This window comes from Octopus bimaculoides, chromosome 8 (assembly GCF_001194135.2).
Source record: "Octopus bimaculoides isolate UCB-OBI-ISO-001 chromosome 8, ASM119413v2, whole genome shotgun sequence".
Lineage (NCBI taxonomy): Eukaryota > Metazoa > Mollusca > Cephalopoda > Octopoda > Octopodidae > Octopus > Octopus bimaculoides.
This window is the reverse complement of record NC_068988.1, coordinates 90,671,348-90,678,866: the sequence shown is the minus strand read 5'-3', so window position 1 is coordinate 90,678,866 and position 7,519 is coordinate 90,671,348. Positions and strand designations below refer to the sequence as shown.

The 7,519-nt window shown below is 37.1% G+C and overlaps 1 protein-coding gene across 1 annotated transcript in view; it reads right to left on the bottom strand.

Moving 5' to 3' along the window:
- LOC106878548 (TLC domain-containing protein 4-B) overlaps window positions 1-7,519 on the bottom strand; it is an 87,641-nt gene that overhangs the window by 76,860 nt on the left and 3,262 nt on the right. The window contains exon 2 of the mRNA XM_014927793.2: window positions 6,530-6,575. The gene's annotated coding sequence lies outside the window, so the exon portion shown is untranslated. The remainder of the gene's footprint in view (window positions 1-6,529; window positions 6,576-7,519) is intronic.

The window sequence follows — 7,519 nt, the reverse complement described above, 5'->3', positions numbered from 1 at the left end:
TCAAATCGTCCAACCCATGCTAGCATGGAAAGCGGACGTTAAACGATGATGATGATGATGATGATGATGATATATATATATATATATGTATAAAAGCACCCACTACAGTCTTGGAGTGGTTGGCGTTAGGAAGGGCATCCAGCTGTAGAAACTCTGCCAAATCAGATTGGAGCCTGGTGTAGCCATCTGGTTCACCAGTCCTCAGTCAAATCGTCTAACCCATGCTAGCATGGAAAGCGGACGTTAAACGATAGTGATGATGATGATGATGATAATATACATATATGAGGTGGTATCAAAAAGTTCCTGGACTAGTTCTCTAGTGCACCAACAGATGGCAGCACATGATTGCATGTACAGTAAGAGTTAGCTGTGACTTTCATGAGGCAGTGTGCCAAATGACATCGCTGTGTTTACTTCGCAAGGTGTGAAATTTGTGTTTTTGTGATCATGTGTATGCTGTAGTCTGCCATTTTGTCATGGACAGCAAGTTGGAACAAAGAGCCAACATGGAATTTTGTGTTGAACTTGGTAAGTCTGCTACAGCAATAAGGCAATGGGTCGTACGCAATGTTTCAAGAGGCATGAGTGCTTCAAAAATGGAAGAACGTCCTTGGAAGACTATGAGCAATCTGGAAGACCTGCCACGAATGTCACCCCCAGAAATGTGGAGAAAATTAATCAGCTTGTGCAAGAGGTTTGTCAGAGGACAGTCTATGACATTGCAGGTGTTGTTCACCTGTTGTATGGGTCTGTGCAAGCAATACTAATGTCTGAATTGAACATGTGGTGTGTCACAGCCAAGTTTGTTCCCTGCTTGTTGGGCATTGAGCAGAAAGAACATCACATCAAAGTCTGTCAAGATCTCTGTCAGTGTGCCACTGGTGATCCATCCATCATGTCAAGGATCATCACTGGTAAGATGAACTAGGTCTACAGGTATGACCCTGAGACGAAGCAGCAGTTGTCACCATGGAAAAGTCCATCATCTCCATGACCAAAGAAGGCACAACAGAGCTTCAACTCAATCAAAAGCATGCTCATTGTTTCTTTCAACATCCACAGTATTGTGCATCAAAATTTTGTCCCCCAGGGCCAGACTGCCTATCGATAGATCTACTGCAACATTTTAAAGTGTTTGAGGGAGGACTTTTTCGGAAGTGACTGTATCTGTGGAGCACGAAGAATTGGATTCTTCATGACAACAAGGCACCCTATCACCAAAAACAACATGGTATCACTTCCGTACCTGTCCTATTCACCAGATTTAGCACCTGTGGACTTCCATCTCTTCTGCAAGATGAAAAGGCAGCTCAAAGTTCACCATTTTATTACCATTGTCAAGATCCAGAGTAAATAACAGAAGGTCCTCAAACTTGCTTACAGAAAATGACTTCCTGGCTGGATTCCAAAAGTGGCAGGAATGCTGGGACAGGTGTATCACTGCACAAGGTGACTATTTCAAGAAGATAGTGTTTAAACTTGGATAAATAAGTTATTTTTTTATTAAACATAAATAGGTGCAGGAGTGGCTGTGTGGTAAGTAGCTTGCTAACCAACCACATGGTCCCGGGTTCAGTCCCACTGCGTGGCACCTTGGGCAAGTGTCTTCTACTATAGCCTCGAGCCGACCAAAGCCTTGTGAGTGGATTTGGTAGACGGAAACTGAAAGAAGCCCGTTGTATATATATATATATATATATATATATATATATATATATATATATATATATATATATATATATATGTGTGTGTGTGTGTGTGTGTGTGTATTTGTGTGTCTGTGTTTGTCCTCCCTAGCATTGCTTGACAACCGATGCTGGTGTGTTTTTGTCCCCGTCACTTAGTGGTTCGGTAAAAGAGACCGATAGAATAAGTACTAGGCTTACAAAGAATAAGTCCCGGGGTCAATTTGCTCGACTAAAGGCAGTGCTCCAGCATGGCCGCAGTCAAATGACTGAAACAAAAGAATAAAAGAGTAAAAAATAGTCTGGGAACTTTTTGATACCACTTCATATCTCGTAGCTTTTAGATTTTAATAATACGAATGTTTAATTTTAGAATGATATTGTAGGGTAGATGTGAGAGGCCAGATCTGACTGGTCTGAGTACATAACAGGTAGTATATTTGGGCTAGATATGGCTGCTTTAAATGCTAAAGAGTCAAACCTTCACCAGATCCATTTATGAGAATTAGGTTATTGATATACAAGAATCCTCATAGACAGCCAATCTTAACCTTTTTGATACTAAGTTACCTTAGATCACCTTGTCTGATGATACAGACTTCCTAATTTAAAATAATCTTTAAAACTATTCATCAAAATTTAGAGTAATCTAAATTAAAACTGTTCGTCAAAATTTCAATTAAATCTATGTTCCAAATGCCAGCTTTGTAATGACAGTTATTCTAGCAAATTCTTCCTTATTTTCCTAATTAATTTAAATGAAGGTAGTGCATTTCATTAGAAATCATCATCATCATCGTTTAACGTCCGCTTTCCATGCTAGCATGGGTTGGACGATTTGACTGAGGACTGGTGCAACCGGATGGCTACACCAGGCTCCAATGGTAATGAAATGGTTAAGCTATTCTGTAATTGCCTGAAGAAGTATAATAAACAGGAAGGGGTTGAGAACTGTGTTGGAAGGAAATTTACTTTCATACTAAATTCCTTGTAGAATCATTTCTACTGCTATCAGTTTTTTTCATTTTTTTTCTTCTTCTTCTTCTTGTTAAATGTAATTTACTCAATTTATAGCAGGTTTTTAGACTTAAGTTTTTAGTGTTAGAAAGACAATCGTATTCATAATGACAAATTCATTGAAATCATGGAAATCAAAGAAATGTTTATAGATAATGACATTAAATGTTACTGCTGTCATGGTGACAGTTAATTGAACTTAAAGCTATATATCACCACGTGTGTGTGTGTGTGTGTGTGTGTGTGTGTGTGTGTGTGTGTGTGTGTGTGTTGAATAAGCTTCATTGGAAGATAGTGTCTAGTGGACATTCTTTCACAGTTGGCAGCAATGGTCTGTTTAATGTCCTTGGGTTTTGGTTTTGCAGACTACATTTGCTGTCAACTGATGCTTACTTTCGTTTGTTTATTGTGCAGAAGGTACTTTGTAGGAGCTTTTCTAGTCATTAATTACATATTGGATATTACAAACTTTCTAGTCCTCCATACTAGGCTTTCAGTGTGGTTTATTCCCTCTGGGATCTTAGGATCTGTTTCTTTTGCTTGAACTCCCAATATATAACCTTCTTGATGACATAGTCTTTTCTTTTCTTCTTTTTTGTTTTTTCCCATGTGGCAGGAGTGAATTTGAAACCATGTAAATTTTGAAGAGAACTTCTAAGGCAAACAACCATGCCTACACACACACACACACGTGTCACAAACAAATGGAAACAGTGTGCTTGTGGTAAAGCAACCGTTGTAGTACTGGTACCAAATAAACCCAATACATCTTGTAAATTGATTGGCTTTAGGAAGGACATCCCACCATAGAAACCATGTCAATAATGGAACTAATGCAAGTGAGACACAATTCTTGACCCATTTTGAAGAATGGTATTTCCTAATAAGAACTGTCATCCACTTTCTGTACAGTCGTGAGTTGGATGGTTTAAGATCAAAATTAGTATGTATTTGAAGTTACTGCTCTTTTAGATGTGTTTGTACACTATGTATTGCAGATAAGTCTTTTTTATTTTTTGCTATGATTTCTATGACTAGGTGCTCTTCTTAGCATCGTTCACTTTACTAGGTAATCTTTCATCATCATCATCATCAGTTTAACATCCACTTTTTCATGCTCACATGGTTTGCAAGGAATTTTCTTTGAGATGGATACTCTATGTTTGGATGCCCTTCTTGTGACCATCCCTCACTTGTCTCCAAGCAAGGTAATATTCTCACATGATCAGACATGTTTTCACAGAAAATTGGAAATGAAGATCACGGCTTGCATGATGGTGACACTCTTTTACAGCTATCACATGATATCAAGGCAAGGAGACAGTAATATACTTGCATATTTATTCATAGTTCTGGATTGAGTTCCACTGTGTGGCACCGTGGGCAAGTGTCTTCTACTATAGCCTGAGGCTGACCAAAACATTGTGAGTGAATTTGGCAAATGGAAACTGAAAGATCATATATATATATATATATATATATATATATATATATATATATATATATATATATATATATATATATATATAAAGGTTATGAAGGGTATTGGAGTCAACCAAACCCTAAGGATACAGGTAATACCGAGTAAGTGCTGTATACCGACTAGTTTTGCCCCTGTCGTGGTAGCAACATGAGTGGGGAATATAACATGGGTCGTGTATTAGCGTGTGTATATATAAAGAAAGAATAAGATAAAGTGACCAATGGCAAAATTAGAATTATATTTTATGTATAAAGTCTAAAATATAATTCTAACTTTGGCATTGGTCTCTTTATCTTTTTCTTTCTGTATGCATATATATATATATATATAAATCAGGTCATTAAGAATGAAATGTCCAATTTTCTTATGCACCAAGTTTGGCAGTAGGTTAACTCTAATGGTTTATCTTGACAATTCTTTGTTTTACAACATTGAAGAGTTACATCATCACTTTTTGAAATGTAATTCATGATGTCTGATTACACTGTGAGTTTTCTCTTGTAAATCAATTTTTGTGAACCCATTCGTGTTGTTTTTGAATATGAGTTCCGTCATGGAGCCAATGCATCCCAGATAGCTTGAAACATCAATGAGGTGTTTGGTGAAAATGTGGTGAATGAGCATACTGTATGTCGATAGTTTGAGAAGTTCTGGTCTGGTGACTTTACTCTTGAAAAGCATCCACCGTGGCAGACCTGAGACCAAGGTGGATAATGATGAGCTAGAACATGTAGTAGCGGATAACCTCAAACTACGTGTAACTTAGCAGTAAGGTTTGATGTTTTGATTCCAACTGTATTGGACCATCTGAAACAAATCAGCAAGGTAAAGAAACTGGACAGGTTTCTGTCCACATGAATTGAACGAGCATCAAATGACACACTGTCTTGAAACTTGCTGTTCTTTGCTGTCACGGCAGAAAGCAAAACATTTTTGTATCGTATAGTTACGTGTGATGAAAAATGGATTCTTTTCAACAATAACAAGAGTTCTGCATGGTGGCTGGATAGAGATAAAGTATCAAAACACGATCCAAAAAAAGAATATTCACCAATAAAAGCTAATGATCTCTGTTTGGTGGTCCAGTGCTGGTGTCATCCACTGCAGCTTCACGAGACCTGGTAAGTCATTTACAGCGAATGTATACATCAACCAATTGGATGAAATAATGAGAGAACTTGCAATTTAACAACCAAGATTGGTCAATAGAGACAGGCTAATTCTCTTGCAAGACAACGCTCAACCACATGTTGCACACAGAATGCTACTCAAGTTACAAGACCTGAACTTGGAAGTACTTTGTCATCCATCATATTCCCCAGACCTTGCACCAACTGACTATCATGTTTTCCAGGCATTAGACAACTTTTTGGAAGGAAAAAAACTTCAAATCTAAAGAAGATGCAAAAACAGACTTTCGTGATTTCATCACCACTTGCACTCCAGAATTCTTTGCTGCTAGCATAAATAAATTACTGATAAAATGGCAAAATTGTGTTGATAATTTAGGTTCATACTTTGATTAACTGCACTGCTTTTTGTTGAGATAAAACAAAAAAAAAAATCTCAGTTCAAAATCAGACATTTCATTCTTAATGACCTGATATAAACAAACACACATACATGTGTGTGTGTGTCTTTGCATCTGTGTTTGTCTCCCACCAATACTTGACAACAGGTGTTGGTGTTTACATCCCCATAACTTAACAGTTTGGCAAAACAAGTAAAAGATAAAAGATGAAAACATTATATATATATATATATATATATATATATACACACACACACATCTATACACACATACATACTCATGTGCACAATAGGCTTCGGCCAGCCTGGAGCTATTGTAGAAGACCTTAACCCAAGGTGTCTAGTAGTGGGATTGAACCCAAAACTAAGTGGTTAGGAAGCAAACTTCTTACCACACAGTTGCAGCCGTCTGTCTTCAGCAAGACTAAAAAGTTCTCTTAACTTTTGTTTCTGCTTATTTACCAACTCGTCTCCAGTGTATTCTGTACGTTCTATTATACTCAATCACGAGTGAGTTTACCTTATACTCCTTGTCCTCACCACTCAATGGTGTTTCCATTCATTCAGATGTCTTCATTGGTTTACTCTTCTTGATCCCTAATGATCATTCTCTCCTCCATATGACTCTTCATTGATACCTATCACTCTCAGCATCATCCTTTTCTATTTCCAGCCTCCAGTTGCTATCTTTTATACTATTACACACATTTATTGTAACACCATCATGCTCATACTGTTTCTTATCCAATCCCCATAGCAAAAACAAAACGGGTAGCTATTACTGTCTCTCTTCTATTACTCACTCACCTACCTATCTCTTCTTTTGATCTCTCTTCTATGCACCAGTTTTATGTTTGCTTTGAAAGAAAAAGAGAGACAACATAGAGTAAATTAAAGACTTCGGTATGCTCTGTTATGTGGTTTTTGAGTGAAGTAAGACATCATTTTGAGAACATGACAAACTCTCAAGTGCTGGTACAATGAAATTCATACAGTACACATACTCTGTACAGTGGTTTGTATGAGGAAAAGCATCCAACTATAGAAGCCATGCCAAAAATGAAATATGTAGCGAGACATTTTCCTTGGACTACTATGATAATCCATCTAACCTAAGCCAGAATGGAAAGCAGAATATGATAAAGATGATGATGATACATATACACACACACATGCATACATAAATATGTACCCATACACATTTGTATACGACAGATAAATTTATCATGCTGGCGGGATAATAAATCCACTGGGGCTCAGCTCTGGGCTCCCTTCTATTTAAGGGATAACAAAAAAGTTTAACTGGATGTCTGTGGTAAGTCCTCTATGCTGATCTTAATTCTTAGAGCTGTATCTCAAGTAGTATATGAAAAGAAATTCCAGGCATGGAAGCAAAACCTGGTCGTGAGAAATCTCAAAGTATACTTAACAAAGACTAGTATTAGTAAGAAGGAAAGAAGACAAGACCCTGCTACCAACAGGTAAATAACTCTGTTCAATCTGCAGTAAAGGAGTTGGTACAAATTCCATAATTCCATATTGTGTACAACAATGCCTAAGTGAAATATATTTCCCTTAGGCTTTGTTGATGTTGTTTCCTATATAGGCATGAATGCAATTTTTTCCCAAATAAATTGCATTTCATATTCAAAGCTCTGATGAAGCTATAAGGTGTTATTCAGGTACATATATATAAGCCCACTGCATCTTAGAAAAGAAACAGTTGTAAGCTAATGAAGTTCATAAGATAATCTCTTAGTTCTTTGGCATCTCTCTTTCTGATTATATATACATACATATA